This window comes from Trichechus manatus, unplaced genomic scaffold (genome assembly GCF_000243295.1).
Source record: "Trichechus manatus latirostris isolate Lorelei unplaced genomic scaffold, TriManLat1.0 scaffold00016, whole genome shotgun sequence".
NCBI lineage: Eukaryota > Metazoa > Chordata > Mammalia > Sirenia > Trichechidae > Trichechus > Trichechus manatus.
In genome coordinates this window covers 10712580-10734237 of record NW_004443952.1, presented here as the reverse complement: position 1 = coordinate 10734237, position 21658 = coordinate 10712580, and positions in this window count along the sequence as shown.

Here is a 21658-nt window from a genome sequence, read left to right as displayed (position 1 = left end):
ATTTGGACTTTTAGCCTACTTTAACTGTGAGGAAATAAACTTCTCTTCGTTAAAACCATCCACTTGTGGTATTTCTGTTATAGCAGCACTAGATGACTAAGACAGTTATTGGTGCCCTTTTTCTAGTGGCCTCCTGGCTATCCAGAAATCAGGTACAACCTGTGAGCACCATGCAGATTTGGAGTGTTGTCTTACACTGAGAATACTGTTTTGTTTTGTTTTTAAATCTATAACACAGTGTTAGTTAATCACAGTCACAGGCAGTGGGGATAGGAGGAATATGCTCTTGTGGCTATATTTTATAAGAATATCTTTCTGTTGTGAATTTAACAAAGACTTTCTCCCACATACAAAGGCTGGGAAATATTTCCCAGTGTGTTTAAGTAAAATTACCTAAAGATGGAGTTCATCGTGGGAAAGCCCTAGTCATGGACATTGAAAAGCAATTAAAAAGTCGTAAATATAAGTAAATATTGTAAATCTGGTTATAATATTAGATGTAGATATAAAAATTTTTAAAAATCAGCTAACAATTATTAAGTGCATATCATTTTACGTGCTTTATCTTATTTAATCCTACCAAATACCCTCTGAAAGAAATACAATGATTATCTCATTTGTATAGATGAGGAAAGGAAATGATATGAAAACCAAAAAAACCCAAACCCATTGATGTTGAGTTGATTCCGATTCATGGCAACCCCATGTGTTACAGAGTAGAACTGCTCCATAGGGTTTTCTTGGCTGTAATCTTTACAGAAGCAGATCACCAGGCCTTTCTTCCAAGGCGCCACTGGGTGAGTTTGAACTGCCAACCTTCCAGTTAGCAGCTGAACACAAACCATTTGCACCCCTGCTGCTTCAGTGGTACTTTGAATTCTGATCTTTTTCTCCAAACCACCTACTACTGTTTACTTTCAGAGTCCTCAAATAGTGGCTCCATGCATTCTTTACAGGTTTTACAGTTTTGTTCAGTGGGAGAGACATGGTGGAATGTATTTACTTTGTCTTACTGAAACCATTATTTTTATTCTGAATAATAATTTTATTTTTCTGATTTGAAAAATGAAATTCAGTGGCATTTCATTACGCTTATAAGGTTATCCATTTATTTTAAGTGTTATGATTAAGGAAGTTTTAGTAATTTACATTTTCTTAGGAAATTATCTTTAAAGTTAAATTTTAAAATTTATTAGCATAGAGGATTATGTGGTATTCAGTTTTAATTATTGCTTTCTCCTCCATATCTATGGTGTTAGCTTCATTCCCATGTTACATATTGGTAATTTTACTTCTTTCTTCTTGACTATTCTTGTGAATGCTTTATCTATTTTATTATATTTTTTAGAGAACCAGTGCTTAGACTCCTTACATTCTGATATATTAGTTTATGCTTTTATCTTGATCAATTCCTTTTCTAGTTACTTGGCTTGAATATTTTGTGCATTTATTTTCATTTATTCTGCTCTTTAGAGTTTTACAGATATAATTTTCCACTGCGTACAGCATTAGCTTAATGTCATGTGTAGTGTTATCATTACTATTTTGTAAACAACCCATAATTGGAGTTTTATTTTCCTCTTTGGCCCAGGAATTATTAAAATGAATAGTTAATTTATTTTGATGTTATTGTTGTAACTTCAAATGTTTGTTCTGTTAACCCATTTTTTATTAATCCCTGAGTTTATTTTGTTGATGGCAGAGAATAGGCCTTTTGCTCTCGTTAAAGTTTTCTTGTGACCTAATATATGTCATATTATAAAATGTACCATAACCTTAGGAAAAAAAAAGCATTGTTGCTTATAAGATACAAATTCTCCTATCTTGTAAATCCACTTTATTAGATACAGTATCCAAATGCTGTAAATCATTGTTCACCTTAATCTATTCAATCTGTTCAAGACATAAAATCTGGTACAGTTATTTTTCGACAATTCATACTTGCATTTCTAATGGATTTGCCTTATGCTTTTGTATGGTATGTAAAATTCTGTGCATAAATGTTTATAGTAGTTATATAATCATTGTGAATAAAGATTCGTTTGTTAACAACATAACTTCATAACTTTAATGATATAAGATTAGCCTTTTGTTTTGTTTAATATATTTACCTTGAATTCTATTATGTCTAAGTGGTACCTCAACTTAATCGTTATCATTTTCAATTTGTTTGATATTTCTTTACTGATTCTTTTTCACTCTGTTAGTCTATTTCTCTTTGAGATAATTTGGAGGCTATTGATGCATTTGCATACATTTTTATAACTACCTGGGTGGCGCCAATGGTTAAGCGCTCAACTACTAACTGATAGGTTGGTGGTACAAACCGACTCAGAGGTGCCTTGGAAAACAGGCCTGACGATCTGCTTCTGAAAGGTTGCAGTCTTGAAAATCCTAGGGAGTGTAGCTCTGTTCTGTACACATGGGGTCGTCATGAGTCAGAATCAACCTGATGGCAATTGGTTTGGTTTTCTGTCATTTTATTCCAGGTTTTTCTTTTTTTATGCTTCTTTGCAATGGGGAGTTTCTTTTTTTTTTTTTTTTTAAAGACTGTATCAGTTCTGTGTCTATTGGAAGAATCAGGGTTTAAAGCAGAGGTTTATGATCCTTCTACAGAGCTCACTGTGCTCAATTCCCAGACCGAGGGCACAAAGCAGCAGCACAGTACAGACCCATGCTGAGGACGTTGAGAAAACCCAGGAAAATCCTAGAAGCGTAGGTAACTACGGTTGCATTGCACTGCACTTTTTTCAGCAAGACAGGACACCAAGACAGAGCTTAATGCTATCCAGAGATCCAGAGGAAGGCAAAGACAAAATCACTAAACCTAAAGGGGTGAAAAAAAGAACATCTTCAGCTTTCCAGTTTTGGTAGGATACCAGCCAATCCTTTCCAAGAGCCCAAGCCCAGAATCCACCCCCGGTCAAGGGGTTACTTGTAACATTAAGTTTCCCACAAACTGGGGGACAAAATCCAACATCAGTGCTGATCACCTCCCCATGAAGATTCTGACATATAAAATACTTTGTACTCTTAAAAGGAAATTTGCATTAGTGGTACCTCTAGTTTTCAGGTCTTCTTTGAGGTCCTCTTCTGTACTTTGGAGCCCTGGTGGTGCAGTGGTTCAGGGCTCAGTTTGCTAACCAAAAAGTCATCATTTCAAATCCACTAGCAAGTCCTTGGAAACCCTATGGGGCAGTTCTACTCTTTCCTATAGGATCACTATGAGTCAGAATTGACTCGATAGCCATGGGTTTGATTTGCTGTACTTTAGACTACTCCTCAACATTTAAAATCTGGATTCTCCTTTAAATTTCCTTCTAGACCCTGGTTTCCTGACACTGCAAAATTCAGTTGTGCATGGGCTTTTCTTCACATAAAAGGCAGATAAGTAAATTTCATGCCTTTGTATTTCTCACCGTCTCTTCATCTCATGAATTTTTCTTTTCTGCATTTACTTCTCCTCAGGAGCCAAGTGAAAAGCATTATGATTTCTTCCATGTGCTCATGCTTAAAGAGAGGCACTGAAGATGAATCATCAAAATGGATGCCAAAGGAAGGAGAGCCCTCTGTAAGACCTAGAGAGGAGTTGAGGTAAGTCATCCACTCAGATGGACCATACCTTTGTCCTCCAGCCCCTAGAACAAAGGTTCTCAGCCTTGGCTGCACATTAGAGTCACCTGGGGGCTCTAAAAAAATACCAATACCCAGACACTATCTTAGACCAATTAAGTAACAATATCTAGAGTGTTTGTTTTGTTTTGTTATTTAGTTCTCCAGGTATACATGCAGACAGAATTGAGAATGATTGTCCTAGTGTGACAGAACAAAGCTGTCCCCTAACCACATGGTGACCCTGTGTGTGTAAGAGTAGAATTGTGTTCCCTAGGGTTTTCAATGGCTGATTTTTCAGAAGTAGGTCACCAGGCCTTTCTTCCTAGGTGCCTCTAGGTAGACTCAAACCTCCAGGTTAGCAGTCGAGCATGGTAACTGTTTGCATCATCCAGGGGTCGCCATGAGTCAGAGTTGACTTGACAGTAACTGGTTTGGTTTTTTTTGTAGCATAGATAGGTGTGTGTGTGTGTGTGTGTGTATACACATTCTAACATATTCTAGTATTCAGTATTTGGTATTTGTTGGCTACGCTCCATTACCTCTGGTGGGGATTAGAGAGATGGAGGGCGTACTCAACTCCCTCCACTTCAAGAAAGCAAAAAATAAAAAATAAAAAAAAAAATACAGTGTTATGGAATAAAAATAATTAAGTGAGTAGATAAACTAATACATAAAGATAAACAACAGTATGTCTCTGATGGAAATATATGGAGACAGATCAATGAAAAAGAATAGAAATTTCTGGAACAGATTCCAAAATAGATAAAAAATTTAGTATATGATAAAGATGACATTTCAAATCAGTGGAAAAATAAAGATTGTTTAATAAACATGCTAGGATGATTGGTTAACTATGAAGAAAAAATATAAAGTTAAATTTCTAATGGATTGAAGAGATAAAAGCAATTAAGTCATAAATAAACCAGAAGAGCATACAGATGAATATAAGATTATAGGGTGGAGAAGAATGTTTTAAACATGCAAACAAAGGAAGAAACCACAAAGAGAAACATTAATATATTTGACACAGCAATTAACACTTTTATTCATCATGAAATACCATAAACAAAATCAAAAGGCACATGACAAGTTGGAAAACGGCAGGAAAAAAAAATCTTAGTATCCTTATATATAAAACATTATTTTAAGGTTATACACCCACTTCTCACTTATCAATACGGTTAGTTTCCAAAGACCAGGTCATTATGCCATATCAGTAACATGCGAGAATTACCCCCCACCCCCTCCCCACCCCCGCCGCCCCGAGTCACTCACCACCGGTCTGGCACCTCTGGTGCCTCTCGGGATGCAAGTGGCACAGTGGGCCCCTCTTCCCCACCAGCTTTCCTCACGACTGCAGAGCCTGCAGGATTTGAGGGTGGTGGCAGTGGTGGTCAGGAGTTGCCAGCTGCCTCTGGAGCAGCAGGAGCCCACCATCACCTGGCTACAATCCGGGTTTCCACGTGGATCCCCTTGCCTTGCCTCTCCGCCTTCCTGTTCCACCAGCCCTGGAGATGGGGCTCTGTGGCGGGCAGCTCCTGGGCCTGTGGATAGGTTAGGCCTGGCCACCTGAGTTTGGGGGAGGTGGCAGAGAGGCCTCTTTGGGAGAAGAGACTTCTGATCCCTCCCCTCCCCCCTCCTGTGGCCTTAGCTCCTGCTGCCTTGCGCTCCGCTGCCCCACATCCTGCATGCCGCCCACCTGCGTTGCCCTCACCACAGGCTCACCCAGGTAATACAACCACCTGGGCCCAGTGCTGCCTTGTTTTCTCTCACAAATCTCGCCCTCCTCCTCCTCCTCCCCCTCTGCCGTGGCTCCTTGCTAATGTGCAAAATAGTCAGATAGTAGATTTCTTACTATTGTGGTAAATGGGAAATGTTGGATAATGAGATAGTAGATAAATAAGGAGTAGGTGTATTAGCAAGACGATTGAAAATATGGACAAAGGATGATGGAAAAACAATTCACAAAAGAATAAATTCTGATGGACACTGAGCATGTGAAAAACCATAAACCACATTTATAATTATGGAAATAAGCATTATAACAAAAACAAGAAACTTCTTATTTTTGCATTTCATGTTGGCAAAAATTAATGAATATATATTCAACCCCAGTATTGGCTAAGGCTGGGTTGGCAGACACAAAGCACTTCCATTCTTCCATCCCTCATTGAGGTTAAACATCACTCATTTGTCTTAGCATACTTTGCTCCTGGACCCAGATGTGGTCTTTCAGTCCTTCTTATCAAGGAGTACCAGGTTATCACTACTAATTAAGCGACGCTGGCACTCCATATGGAAACTATTTCCCATCCCTCCGCTAAAGTTTGATAAAAGTGAAACTGTTTCTACAAGGTTAGCTCTCCGCAGCATGATTCAATGATACGATTTTGTTTGTTTAAAGCTATGGTAATGGTCAAAACCTTTAGCTAGTGATCTTTTCTAAGAAAATAATCACACATATTTATGTGAGACTAGAATTCACAATACTAATTATAAAAGTGACATGTTGTATATATTGGAAACAACCTTAACATATGATAATAAAGAAATTGTTAGATAAGTGTATTAAATGCATACGAAGAAAATTCACATAGCCAATTTGCTTATATTTTCAAAAAGATTTAATGCCATAAAAATGCTCAATACATCATGTTAAGTGGGAAGGAGGAGGCATGATACAAACTCATGTAACATGAGTTTTTAAAAAAATGCACATATGAAAAATGATGAAATATACAAATATATCATAATGTTTATGTTATGACAGAGCAATTGCTATTGTTATTTTATTCATTACATTTTATAGCATTTGTTATGATTAAGCTACAGATTATACATTTGTATCCATATTCAGATAGAAAGACAGGTAATAGATATTCTGAAATGCATACTAATGGAATCCATGGTTAAGTAATTTAATATGTAAACCTTCTTAAATGTCTGTGTATTATAGAAGCATTTTTCAAATTATGACCTTATGTAAATGATCTATTGTTGTATACAAACCACCCCAAAACTTAGTGACTCAAAACAATAATTTATTATCTTTCCTGATTCTGTGTTGACTGGGTTCAGCTGTATGGTTCTCACTTGGAATTTCTCATGTAATTGCAAATTACACAGTAGCTGGGCTGGAGTCACCTAAAGGTTCAACTGAGCAGGATGCCCAAGATGGCGTCTTCATGCACATCCAGCAATTCGATGAGTGACCATGTAGTTCTCTCACTAAGAGAATAGCCTGGACTTTTTATATGGTGGCTCACAGCTCCAAGAGGCAGGAAGCAGAAATTGCTGGATTAGTTATTAGTGATAACCAGAACTAGCATGTCATCACTTCTGCTGTATTCTAATGGTCAAAGCAGATATAAAGCCTGTCTAGACTCAAATGGGTAGAGAAGTAGACTCTACCTCTTGATAGGGAAGTGACAAAGTCACATGACAGAAGAGCATGTAGAATGAAAAATATTATTGTGTACCTCTTTGGAAAAGATAATAATAATAATAGAGCTAATCTGTCAGTTTTAAAAATCTTCAGGCTCTTCAGTTTGCTACTCTTATACTCAAGCATTCTATTTCTTCAAAATGCGTTGATGTACATAATGAGTCTTAAGCTAATGTGAAGTCTAAAAACTGGTCACCTCTCTCTTATTTCAGTAATTAATAAAGAATCAATTTGCAGTAGCTTAACTTATCCCTTACAGAATATGATTTGATTTCAAACTTACAATGTTTGTTAAGTAAACTGTTTAAACTTAAACAGTTTAAAGTGAAGTAACATATTCCACTAACTTCTGTTCATCCTGTTAATTTGTGTCTTGTTTTCCTCCAGCCAGATGTTTCTTATACTTAATTTGCTTAACAATATTCAGACTAGGAAACCGTTCTAACTTTTAAATGATGTCCCAAACATACTCACATTTTTTTCCATATCCTTGGCTCTTTCTAGATTTGCCTTGCAGTTTTCAACATCCTCAATTTCTATTGAACCCAGATGGAATTTTAAATTTGCCAGGAAAGAAAGAAAACAAAACATGTGACAGTATTTTATATTCTACCATGTTATATGGAGAAGATCTGAAGTTATATGTTCTTAAAAATCAGGCACACTGGGCATTTGGTTTAAGATAGCATGGTAGGCAGCCTCTAAAATGACCATCAGTAATTTCCACCTCAGTGATCTCCTTCCTCGTATTCGCGGTCCTATGTAATTCCTTCCTCTTGTATGTGGTATGGCCTTAGCGACTAGCTTCTAACAAATAAAATACAGCAAAAGTGTTGGGATGTCACTTTCAAAATTAAATCAGTTACAAAAATACTCTATTTTCCATCTTCTTTACTCTCTTTCACTCTCTCCTTCTCTTCTCTGAGAAATGGCAGTTGCCATAGCATTAGATTTCCTATGGAGAGGCCTGCATAGTAAGGAATTTTTGTCTCTGATCAACAGCCAGTGTGGACCTACAGCCTGTCAACAGCCATGTGGTAGGATTGGAAGTGGAACTTTTGTAGCCATATGAGTGAACTTGGAAACAGATACTCCCTGAAGTCTTAAGATGACCACAGCCCTTTGAGCTTTGCAAACTGAACTTAGGTTAGAACTACCACTCACGGAAGGCAAGACAGAACGTATAATCTAAGCCTAACTGAGTTGATTGTCTGCTAAAACAAAACAAAACAAAAAATCAACATCTCCAGAGAATTTTAACAGGACCCAGAGTCTCACAACATAATATTTAAAGTGTCCAAGATACAATCCTAGACTACTTCAAAGAAAAAGAAAAAGCCAATCAGTTCTCAAGACCATCAACAGATTCAAACCCTGAGATGACCTAGATATTGGAATTACCAGATGAAGATGTTAAAGCAGCTATTATACCCATCTAACATAAGGAAAGGGTCAATACTTTTGAAATGAATAGAAAGTAAAAATTTTCAGCAGAGAATTAAAAACTATAAAAAGGACCAAGTACAAATTTAAAACTTAAAAATACAATATCTGAAATAAAAAATTCACTGGATGAACTCAGTGACAGAAGGGAGATGACATAGGAAAGAGTCAGTGAACTTAGAGATAGATAAATTGAAATTGTCCAATCTGAAAAACACAGAGAAAAAAAAAGATTGGAAAAACACATACACACAAATCCACAGGCACTTGTGGGACAATATCAAAGTTCTAACATTCATGTTATTGGACTTCCAGAAGGAGAAGGGAAATATATTGGTACCGGAGAAATATTTGAAGAAATAATTGTTGAACAATTCTTCAATTTGATGAACGACATAAATTTACAAATTCAAGAAGTTCTAAGAACCTCAAACAGGATAAACTCAAAGAAAACCATGCCTAGATACATCATAATCAAACTACTGAAAATCAAAGATTAAAAAGTAGTATTGAAAACAGCCAGAGACAATTGATGCATTATATAAAAGGGAACAACACTTTGAATGACTGTGGATTTCTCATAAAAAACCATGGAGGCCAGAATATATTGAAACAATAGCTTTTATGTGCTGAAAGGAAGTAATTTTTAATCCAGAATTCTATATTCAGTGAAAATGTCCTACAGGAATGAAAGCAAAAAATAAAATCTCAGCTAAAAGAAAACTAAGAGAAGTAGTAACCAGAAGGCCTGCTCTAAAAGAAATGCTAAAGGAAGCTTTTAAAGATGAAGACAAATGATATAATACCAGAAGGATACTTGGTACTCCAGAAATAAAGGGAGAGCGATAGAAATGGTAAATATCAAGGTAAATATAATTGACTATTTTTCTTCCTTTAAATTCTTTAATTTAATTATGATCATCGAAAGCAAAAATTATAATATTGTTTGGTAAGGCCTTCAAAGTAGATGAATATATATTACAACTATAACATAAAGAAAGGAGTATAAAGCGATCTAAGGAGCCCCAGTGGCAAAACTGTTAAGTGATTGGCTGCTACCTGGAAGGCTGGCTGTTCAAACCCACCCAGTGGCTCTGTGGGAGAAAGACCTAGCGATCTACTCCCGTAAAGGTTATCGTTGCTGTGTGCCGTGGAGTTGATTCTAACTCATAGCGACCCTGTAGGACAGAGTAGAACTGGCCCACAGGGCTTCCTAGGCTGTAATCTTTACAGAAGCAGATTGCCAGATCTTTTCTCCTGAGGAGCCACAGGGTAGGTTCCTCGGCCTAGAAACCATGGTGTCACTATGAGTGGAAATCAACTCCATGGTGCACAGCAATAACATAAAGGGATCTATGTAGTTGCAAGACTTCTGTATTTCTCACGTTCAATTAAAAAACAGAGATTGTCAAAATGGATTACAAAAAAGGACTCAACTGTATGTTGACTACAGAAAACCCACCTTAAATATAAATACAAAGATACTTAAAAGACAGAGAAAGGTAGAATATATACCACAAAAACACTAATCAAAAGAATGCTAGAGTGGTTATATTAATATTAGACAAAGTAGACTTTAGAACAAGAAATATTATCAAGAATAGCAAGGGACATTGAATACTGATGAACAGGTCAGTTCTCCAAGAAGAAGTAATAATCCCAAATATGTATGTACCTAGCAACAGTCATCAAGCTACATGAAGCAAAAACAGATAGAACTGAAAGAACAGACAAATTAACAAATATAATCAGAGATTTCTACACTTCTCAGTAATTAATAGAAGAACTAGACAGAAAAATCAGTAAGGACATGGAAGAGTTAAACAACACTAATTAACATTTATAGACCATTCCACCCAACACTAGCAGAATACACATTCTTTTCAAGTGCTCAAGTAGCATTCATCAAAATAGACCATATCTCGGGCCATAAAACAAACCTTAATTGATTTACAAAAATCGAAATCATGCAAACACCATCATGGAATTAACTAGAAGATAATAACAGAAAGATATCTGGAAAATCCCCAAATATTATGAAATTAAACAGCCTATGGACCAAAAAGAAAATATAAGGGAAATTAGGAAATATTGTGAATTGAATGAAAACAAAAATACAACACATCATAATTTATAGAATACTACTAAAAGAGTGCTTAGGGAGAAATTTATAGCATTGAATCTTATATTAGAAAAGAAGAAAGTTCTCAGATTGATGAGCTAAGCTTTCACCTTAAGAAATTAATATAGGAAGAATGAATTAAGCACAAAACAAGCAGAAGGAAGGAAATAATGTAGAAAAGAGCAGAGATCGATGAAATTTGAAACAGAAAAACAGTAGAGAAAATAAATGAAACCAAAAGGTGATTCTTTGATAAGATAAATCTCTATCCAAGCAGATCATGCACAGAAGACACAAGTTACCAATATCAGAAGTGAAAGAGGGGATATCACTACAGATGCCATAGATATTAAAAGTACAATAAAGGAATAGTACAAAAAACTCTACATACATAAATTTAACAACTTAGATGAATGAGTTACACCAATTCCTTGAAAACTATAAAATACCAAAAATCACTCCCAAACTAAATTTTTGGTGACTTGAAGTCATTTATCTCAGGAGACTCTTCGGGCTTGATTCAGGAGTATCTCCTGCTCCCATGTTTTATTTCTCCAGCCTCAGGCTGATTTCCCATCTCCACAACTCCAGCTACCATCAAAGCCTAGTCCTGAATCCTGGCCTCTTGATTGTTTGGTCCAATTCTTTTTCCTATAACTCTCCACTCAACTATGTTTATTTAGAGTGAGAATTGATATACCCTTCAAGACCCTGGGCAACTTAGATTTCTGCAGAAACATTTTATTTATTTATTTATTTATTTATTGTACTTTAGATGAAGGTTTACAGAACAGTTTCTCATTAAACAGTTAGTACACATATTGTTTTATGACAATGGTTAACAACCCCACAACATGTCAACACTGTCCCTTCTCAACCTTGGGTTCCCCACTACCAGCTTTCCTGTCCCCTGCCTTCTAGTCCTTGTCCCCGGACTGTTGTGCCCAATTAGTCTCCTTTTGTTTTATGGGACTGTCTAATCTGGCTGAAGGGTGAACTTTGAGAGTGACTTCATTACTGAGCTAAAAGAGTGTCCGGGGGCCATACTCTCGGGGTTTCTGTCTCTGTCAGGCCAGTAAGTCTGGTCTTTTTTTGTGAGTTAGACTTTTGTTCTACATTTTTCTCCGGCTCTGTCCGGGACCCTCTCTTGTGATCCCTGTTACAGCAGTCAGCAGTGGTAGCCGGGCACTATCTAGCTGTACTGAACTCAGTCTGGTGGAGGCTGCCGTATTTGTGGTCCATTAGTCCTTTGGACTAATCTTTTCCTTGTATCTTGTTTTCTTCATTCTCCCTTGCTCCCAAAGGGGTGAGACCAGTGGAGTATCTTAGATGGCTGCTCACAGGCTTTTAAGACCCCAGACGCTACTCACCAAGGTAGAATGTAGAACATTGTCTTTATAAACTGTGTTATGCCAATTGAGCTAGATATTCCCCGAGACCATGGTCCCCACAGCCCTCCGCCCAGCAGTTCAGTCCCTCAGGGAGTTTGTATGTGTCTATGGAGCTTCCTTGACCTTGCCTTGTACAAGTTGTGCTGGCTTCCCCAGTATTGCGTACTGTCTTACTCTTCACCAAAGTTACCGCTTACCTATTATCTATTTAGTATTTCAGCCCCCCAACCCTTCCCATCCCTTGTAACCAACAAAGATTGTTTCTTTTTGTGTGTAAACATTTTCATGAGTTTTTACAGTAGTGGTCTCATACAATATTTGTCCTTTTATGATTGAGTTATTTCACTCAGCATAATGTCCTCCAGTTTCATTCATGTTGTGAGATGTTTTGCAGATTCATCACTGTTCTTTATCATTGCATAATACTACATTGTGTGTATGTGCCATATTTTGTGTATCCATTCATTGAAGAAGCATTTTAAAGAGTGCCTAATTAGTCTTTCTTCTTTCCAGGAGTCCTCTCTCCATTGCCCTCTGCCAAATCTTTCTCAGTAGTAATGTGTGTACTCTGTTTTGTGCACGTTCAGGAAGGTTCAGAGAATTTCTTGTTACTTTCTAGATGGCCAAGCCCTCATTCAAACATGTTTCTTCATCAGACATCATCACAGAGGCCATCTCCAATGAGCCACCCTCCCCCCAGGCTTCTGTAACATTCTGTTTCTTTTCTGACTCAGATCTTAAACATTCTGGCAAACTTTTCTGTGGTGTGACCCAAGTCACAGCACAACATTCTTCTCCTATGGGTCTTGCAACACTACTCCCCAAATCAACTAATTTTCAGTACCATGTGGCTTCTTTCATGAAGTCTATTTCCTGCTTTTAAGGACCAACAGAGTCCTCAGAGGACTGAGTTCCTTGCCCAAATAACTGTGGCAAGGTTAGGATACAAATCACATCTAGTATAGCTATTCATTCTAATTCAATGAAGAGCTCTATGTGTTTTATACAGCTTATGCCTATAGAGTCTAGTTTATGCATTCACATTTGGGCTCTCTCCTCTTTTGCCTGCTTTACACTGAGTTTGTGTTATTTTATAAGATGGAAAATCTACATACAAAAAGCATAGTTATCATCTCTGTCTGAAAGTGCTTAAGTAGTTTTGACCAATTTCTTACGTTGGAGTGGCATTCCTACACCAGTACTGTCTGTGAGGAACAAATATATACTCCAAGGCAGCATTTGATAGTAGTTTGGTAGACATGACAAGGGTACATTCCTGGTAATGTTTTGAGGGAATACAAAAGCAATGGAGTGTGCAATAGATTCACTGGTTAAGCCAAAAGTTATAACGTTTGAACCTCCCAGGAGTCATCCCCATATTTAATATGCTTTTCTTCAAACCACCAGAGCTGGGCCTCATTCCTCTCCCACAGTGCCTGGGATTTCTGACTCCTGTCCAAGACTTTCTTATGATTTAACACTAGGAGGACATGGTGTTTATGATGTCTCACAAATGGGACTTCTCTTATTTACATGTTGACTACTAGTTTCTCAGGTCATTGAAGGGTTGATACCCAACTTTGCAAAAACACCCAAGCGCTGGCACTAACTCATCTCTGAGCTAAGCTTTTTTCTCTTTTTATTTACATAATCAAGATCTGTGATATGTGCTAGGCTTGCTTCTCCAAGGAAATTGGACTCCTACTTTCCTCTTCCCTACCTTTCCATATACAGATTGAATAAGTACGGTGAAAGGTTACAACTCTGATGCACACCTTTCCTGATTTTAAACCATGCAGTCTCTTCTTGTTCTGTTCGAATGACCAACTCTTGGTCTATGTACACGTTCCACATGAGCACAATGAAGTGTTCTGGAATTCCTATTGTTTGCAGTGTTATCCATAATTTGTTATGATCACATAGTTGAATGCCTTTGCATAGTCAATAAAGCACAGGCAAACATCTTTCTGGTATTCTCTGCTTTCAGCCAAGATCCATCTGACATCAAAAATGATATCCCTTCTTCCATATCCTCTTTGGAATCCGGCTTGAATTTCTGGCATTTCCCTGTCGATATACTGCTGCAACTTGTTTTTAATTATCTTCACCAAAATTTTAGTTGTGTGTGATATTCATGATATTGTTTGACAATTTCCACATTCTGTTGAATCACCTTTCTTTGGAATGGGCACAAATATGGATCTCTTCTGGTTAGTTGGCCAGGTAGCAGTCTTCCAAATTTCTTGGCATAGATAAGTGAGCACCTCCAGCGCTGCACCCTTTTGTTGAAACATTTCAGTGGGTATTCAGTCAATTCCTGGAGCCTTGCTTTTCACCAATGACTTCAGTGCAAATTGGACTTTTTCCTTCAGTGCCATCGGTTCTTGATCATACTACTTTTCACCATATGTATTCAATTGTACGATGAACAAATAATCCGAGAAGCTGAACTTTATGAAGAAGAACGTGGCATCACGATTGGAGGAAGACTAATCAACAATCTGCGATATGCAGATTACCCAACTTTGCTTGCTGAAAGTGAAGAGGACTTGAAGCACTTACTGACGAAGATCAAAGACCACAGCCTTCCATATGGATTACACCTCAACATGAAAAAAAAAAAAAATTCTCACAACTGGACCAATAAGCAACATCATAATAAATGGAGAAAATATTGAAGTTGTCTAGAATTTCATTTTACTTGGATCCACAATCCACACCCATAAAAACAGCAGTCAGGAGATCAAATGATGTGTTACATTGGGCAAATCTGCTGCAGAAAACCTCTTTAAAGTGTTAAAAAGCAATGATGTCACTTTGAGGACTAAGGTGTGCTTCACCCAAGTCATGGTATTTTCAATCGCCTCATATATGTGTAAAAGCTGGATAATGAGTAAAGAAGACTGAAGAAGAATTGACACATTTGAATTATGGTGTTGGAAAAGAATGTTGAATGTACCATAGATTGCCAGAAGAGTGAACAAATCTTTCTTGGAAGAAGTCCAGCCAGAATGCTCCTTAGAAGTGAGAATGGCGAGACAGTCTTACATGTTATCAGGAAGGACCAGTCCTTGGAGAAGGACGTCATACTTGGTAAAGTAGAGGGTCAGCGAAAAAGAGGAAGACCCTCAACACAATGGATTGACACAGTGGCTGCAACAATGGGTTCAAACGTAGCAACTATTGTGAGGATGGCACAGGACCGCGCAGTGTTTTGCTCTGTTGTACATACGGTCACTATGAGTGGGAACTGACTCCATGGTTCTTAACAACAGAAGAACAACAACCTTTCAGCAGCTAGCAGGCATTGCTTACCATTCCTCTCATTTACATAATTATCTTTCTTTATGCCTGACCCCTTCACAAAGTAGGTATTTTCCTTTTGTTCTCTCTTTTCCCTTTCTAAATCTTTAGGAGTATTAAATTTAAGGCTTGATTTTCACTTGGAAATAGTTTCTACATTTGTGACACTATTGTCATCAGAGGAGTTCTAGTAATTAAGTAAAGAAAAAGACAGATAAAGTATGAGATGAATGAAGAATGGAAGAACACTTCTGTAACATAAATCAAAATGCTAGTCAATGATTATTTTCTGTTAAATGCACTCAGTCATCCAAAAATTTATAGAAATTCTGAGAACTATAGGCAATTTGAGTAATCACTAAAATGAATTTGCATGTTGTTGTTGTTAGGTGCTGTCCAATCGGTTCTGACTCATAGTGACCCTATGCACGATGGAATGATACGCTGCCCGGTCCTGCACCATCCTCACAATTGTTGTTATGCTTGAGCCCATTGTTGCAGCCACTGTGTCAATCCATCGCGTTGAGGGTCTTCCTCTTTTTCGTTGACCCTCTACTTTACCAAGCATGATGTCCATCTCCAGGGACTGATCCCTCCTGATAATATGTCCAAAGTATGTGAGACATAATCTCGCCATCCTTGCTTCTAAGGAGTATTCTGGTTGTATTTCTTCCGAGACAGATTTGTTCGTTCTTCTGGCAGTCCATGGTATATTCTATAGTCTTCACCAACACCATACAAAGGCATCAATTCTTCTTCGGTCTTCCTTGCTCATTGTCCAGCTTTCCATTGCATATGAGACGATTGAAAACACCATGACTTGGGTCAGGCACACCTTAGTCCTCAAAGTGACATCTTTGCTCTTCAACACTTTAAAGAGCTCTTTTGCAGCGGATTTGCCCAACGCTATGCGTCTTTTGACTTCTTGACTGCTGCTTCCATGGGCGTTGATTATGGATCCAAGTAAAATGAAATCCTTGACAACTTCAATCTTTTCTTCGTTTATCATGATGTTGCTTATTGGTCCAGTTGTGAGGATTTTTTTTTTTTTTATGTTGATGTGTAATCCATACTGAAGGTTGTGGTCTTTGATCCTCATCAGTAAGTGCTTCAAGTCCTTTTCACTTTCAGCAAGCAAGGTTGTGTCATCTGCATATCGTAGGTTGTTAATTAATCTTCCTCCAACCCTGAGGCCCAGTTCTTCTTCATATAGTCCAGCTTCTCAGATTATTTGCTCAGTGTACAGATTGAATAGCTGTGGTGAAAGGATACAACCCTGACACACACCTTTCCTGACTTTAAACTATGCAGTACTCCCTCGTTCTGTTCTAACGACTGCCTCTTGGTCCATGTACAGTTACAATTAAGTGTTCTGGAATTTCCATTCTTCACAATGTTATCCATAATTTGTTATGATCCACACAGTCAAATGCCTTTGTATAGTCAATCAAACAGAGGTAAACATCTTTCTGGGATTATCTGCTTTCAGCCCAGATCCAGCTGACATCAGCAATGATATCCCTGGTTCCTCGTATCCTTTAAAATCAGGCTTGAATTTCTGGCAGTTCCCTGTCGAGATACTGCTGTAGCCACTTTTGAATGATCTTCAGCCAAATTTTACTTGCATGAGGTATTAATGCTATTGTTTGATAATTTCTGCATTTGGTTGGATCATCTTTCTTGGGAATAGGCATAAATATGGATCTCTTCCAGTCAGTTGGCCCGGTAGCTGTCTTCCAAATTTCTTGACGTGGATAAGTGAGCATCCGTTTGCTGAAATATTTCAATTGGTATTCCATCAATTCCTGGGGCCTTGTTTTTCACCAATGCCTTCAGTGCAGCTTGGACTTCTTCCTTCAGTACCATTAGTTCCAGATCATATGCTACCTCCTGAAATGGTTGAATGTCGACCGATTCTTTTGGTATAGTTACTCTGTGTATTCCTTCCATGTTCTTTTGATGCTTCCTGTGTCGTTTAATATTTTCCTCATAGAATCCTTCAGTATTGCAACTCAAGGCTTGAATATTTTCTTCAGTTTCTTCATCTTGAAAAATGTTGAGCATGTTCTTCCCTTTTGGTTTTCTATCTCCAGGTCTTTGTACATGTCATCGTAATACTTTATTTTGTCTTCTCAAGCCGTCCTTTGAAATCTTTTGTTCAGCTATTTTACTTCTTCATTTTTTGCTTTTGCTTTAGCTACTAAACGTTCAAGAGCAAGTTGCAGAGTCTCTTCTGATATCCATTTAGATCTTTTCTTTCTTTCCTGTCTTTTAATGATCTCTTGCTTTCTTCATGTGTGATGTCCTTGATGTCAGTCCACAACTCATCTGGTCTTCAGTCATTAGTGTTCAAATCTACTCTTGAGATGGTCTCTAAATTCAGGTGGGATATACTCAAGGTCGTACTTTGGTTCTCGTGGACTTGTTCTAATTTTCTTCAGTTTCAACTTGAACTTGCATATGAGCAATTGATGGTCTGATCAGCAGTCAGCTCCTGGCCTTGTTCTGACTGATGATATTGAGCTTCTCCATCATCTCTGTCCACAGATGTAGTCGATTTGATTCCTATGTATTCCATCTGGCAAGGTCCATGTATATAATCACAGTTTATGTTGGTGAAAAAAGGTATTTGCTATGAAGAAAAGCCACTGGTCTTGCAAAATTCTATCCTGCGATCTCCAACATCATTTCTATCACCAAAGCCATGTTTTCTGACTACCAATCCTTCTTCTTTGTTTCCAGCTTTCGCATTCCAATCACCAATAATTATCGATGCATCTTGATTTTATGTTTCAGACTGCAGAAGTTGGTAAAAATGTTCAATTTCTTCATATTTGGCCTTAATGGTTGGTGGGTAAATTTGAATAATAGGTGTATTAACTGGTCTTCCTTGTATGAATTTGCATAGTCTTTATCTTTTAGAGTGCTGATTTGCAAACTTGAATGCACATTGGGGAATTTAAAAAAAAACGAAAACAAAACTAAAAACAAAAACAAATAAACAGATACTTGGATCCCACCCACAAAGATTCTGATTTAACTTGTATGAGTTGCAGCCTGGACATCAAGGTTTTTTAAAGTTCCCCAGGTGACTCTGCTGTGTAGCAAAGTGACTTTATTGTACTGAAACTTTAGCATGATCAAAATTACCAGGAGAGTTTGTTAAAACATAGATTGATGTACCCCACCCTTCAGAATTTTTGATTCAGTAGGTTTGGGTGGGGCTTGATAATTTACAATTCCAATAAGTTCCTAGCTGATGCTAATGCTATTGTTCTGGGGACCACAATTTGAGAACCACTGCTTTAAGAGCACTTTAATGTGCATCACCAGGGGCTTCTGTTAAAACACACATTGGATTTAGTAGGTATGGGATTGGTTCTTGGAGATTTGGTGGTGCAGAGTGAAGAGCCACTGCATGCTACAGCTTCTGTCCAAAAGGTCAGCAGTTCAAATCCACCAGCCACTCCTTGGAAACCCGATGGGACAGTTCTACTCTGTCCTATAGGGTCACTATGAGTCGGAATTGACTCAGCGGCAACAAGTTTGGTTTTTTTTGGGGGGGATTGGATCTGAGATTCAGCATTTTTAGTCAGCCAATGCAAGTGATGCCAATGCTAATGATCCATGGACGAGACTTGGTATAGGAAAAGATTAGAGTTCAGGAAATTAACTATTAAGAATAAGAACTACATTTAAAATATATATAATTTTGTAAAAATATTGAGAAAATAATGTAGCACTTATTTGAAGGAAGTTTTCAACCTTAATTTAAATATCATTACATAGATATATGGGTGGTGCAAACAATTAATGTGCTCTGCTGCTAACTGAGAGGCTGGAAGTTTGAGTCCACCCAGAAGTGCCTTAGAAGAAAGGCTTGGCAATCTACTCCTGAGAAATCAGCCATTGAAAACCTTATGGAACACATTTTCATTTTGACACACATGGGGTCACCATAAGTTGGAGTCAACTCAAGGTAACTTTTTTTTTTTTGGTCATTGTTTTTGTTTTTACACAGATACAAGTCAAGAATGCCATCATCTTTGAGAAATTATCGTATAATGGGAAATTCAAAAGTTACTCTAGGTCTTTTTTTTTTTTTTATTGTGCTTTAGGTGAAAGTTTACAGCTCAAGTTAGTTTCCCGTACAAAAATTTATACACACATTGCTATGTGACCCTAATTGCTATCCTATAATGTGGCAGCACACTTCTCCTTTCCACCCTGGATTTCCTGTGTCCATTTAACCAGCTCCTATCCCTTTCTGCCTTCTCATCTGGCCTCCAGACAGGAGCTGCCCATTTAGTTTTGTGTATCTACTCGAACTAAGAAGCACACTTTTCATAAGTATCATTTTATGTCCTATAGTTCAGTCTAATCTTTGTCTGAAGAGCTGGCTTCGGGAATGGTTTTAGTTCTGGGTTAACAGAGAGTCTGTGGGCCATATCTTCTGGGATTCCTCCATCTCAGTCAGACCATTAAGTCTGGCCTTTTTACTAGAATTTGAGTTTTGTACCCCACTTTTCTCCTGCTCTGTCAGGGACTCTCTGTTGTGTTCCCTGTCAGGGCGGTCATTGGTGGTAGCCGGGCACCATCTAGTTCTTCTGGTCTCAGGCTAATGGAGTCTCTGGTTTGTGACCTTTTTGTCTCTTCGGCTAATATTTTCCTTGTGTTTTTGGTGTTCTTCATTCTCCTTTGCTCCAAGTGGGTTGGGACCAATTGATGCATCTTAGCTGGCTGCTCACTAGCTTTTGAGACCCCAGACACCAGTCATCAAAGTGGGATGTAGAATATTTTGTTAATAAACTTTGTTATGCCAGTTGACCCCCAGCCCTGCTACACTGTCCCTCAAAGTGTTTGATTGTGTTCAGGAAACGTCTTAGGTTTTGGTTTAGTCCAGTTGTACTGACTTCCCTTGTAGTGTGTGCTGTCCTTCCTTTCACCTAAGATAATTCTTGTCTATGATCTGGTTAGTGAATTCCCCTCTTCCTTCCTCCCCACCCTCATAACCATCAAAGAACACTTTCCTCTGTGTTTAAACCTTTTCTTCAGTTCTTATAATAGTGGTCTCATACAGTATTTGTCCTTTTGCAACTGACTAATTTCGCTCAGCATAATGCCTTCCAGATTCAACCATGTTATGAGATATTTTACGGATTCATCATTCTTTATTGTTGCGTAGTATTCCATTGCGTGAATATATCATAATTTGTTTATCCATTCGTCCGTTAATGGGCATCTAGGTTGTTTCCATCTTTTTGCTGTTGTGAACTAGGTCTTTTTAAGGTAAAAGTTCCTGTGTTAAAAAATCCTCCCAACCCCCATCCCCCCAAAAATAAAACAACAACTTTGAGTGCTCATATATTTTTAAACAGGTTTATTGCGATATAAACTATTTGCTATAACAATTACCTATTTTAAGTGTATAATTCATTGTCTTTTAAGATACATTTGCAGAGTTGTTCAGCTATCACTATAATTTAATTTTAGAATATTTTCATCATTTTAAAAAGAAACCCAATACCCACTGGCAGTCACTCTCCATCTCTACAGTCTCTGAGCCCTAGGCAACCACTAATCTACTTCCTGTCTCTATAACTTGCCTATTCTGGACATTTCATATAAATGGGGTCATACAATATGTGGTCTTTTGTGACCAGTTTCTTTCCTTTAGCATAGCATTTGCTCAACTATTATATAATCCTGTCAGCATTACATAAGATTTTTTTTTCTGGTGATATTTAAATATTATTGTTCAATTTTTTACATCTACTGAATTTTTTTTTCAGGTACAAGTGATCAGTCCTAACCAAGAATGTGAAAGTAAACCAGTAGCTCATATTTTTGTCTTTAAGTATATAATGAACAATATCAGATTTGACTGACAATTTGGTAAAGTAGAAAAGACACAGGAAAATTCTGTGATGTGATTGGTTTACCATCATACTGGCTGATCTTTCCAATTCTCTTACCTAGAGTGCAATGAGTTTATATAATTTTAGTGCATTTTGTTGATCTTGAACTTGTACAACTAGCACCTTAGTAAAACATGCCACAATCCCTTTTAAGACTTGACAGGTTTTCTAATGCCCCACTATCTAGCAATTTTATTTGGGAAGTCAGTACAAATGCCAAGAACCTTGAAATAAAGCTAAAACTTTTGTGGTAGTTTTCAAACATCAGTACCTGAAAAGTACCTACTAGAGTAAGAATTGAAACCACTGGGTTCATAAACAGTTAGTTTTAGAAAAGAATCTTAATATTAAATTTTTTATTCTGCTGGTCATTTCATATTCTTGATTTTCTAGGCTTAACTTAGCAGGCTTGCTAATTTTT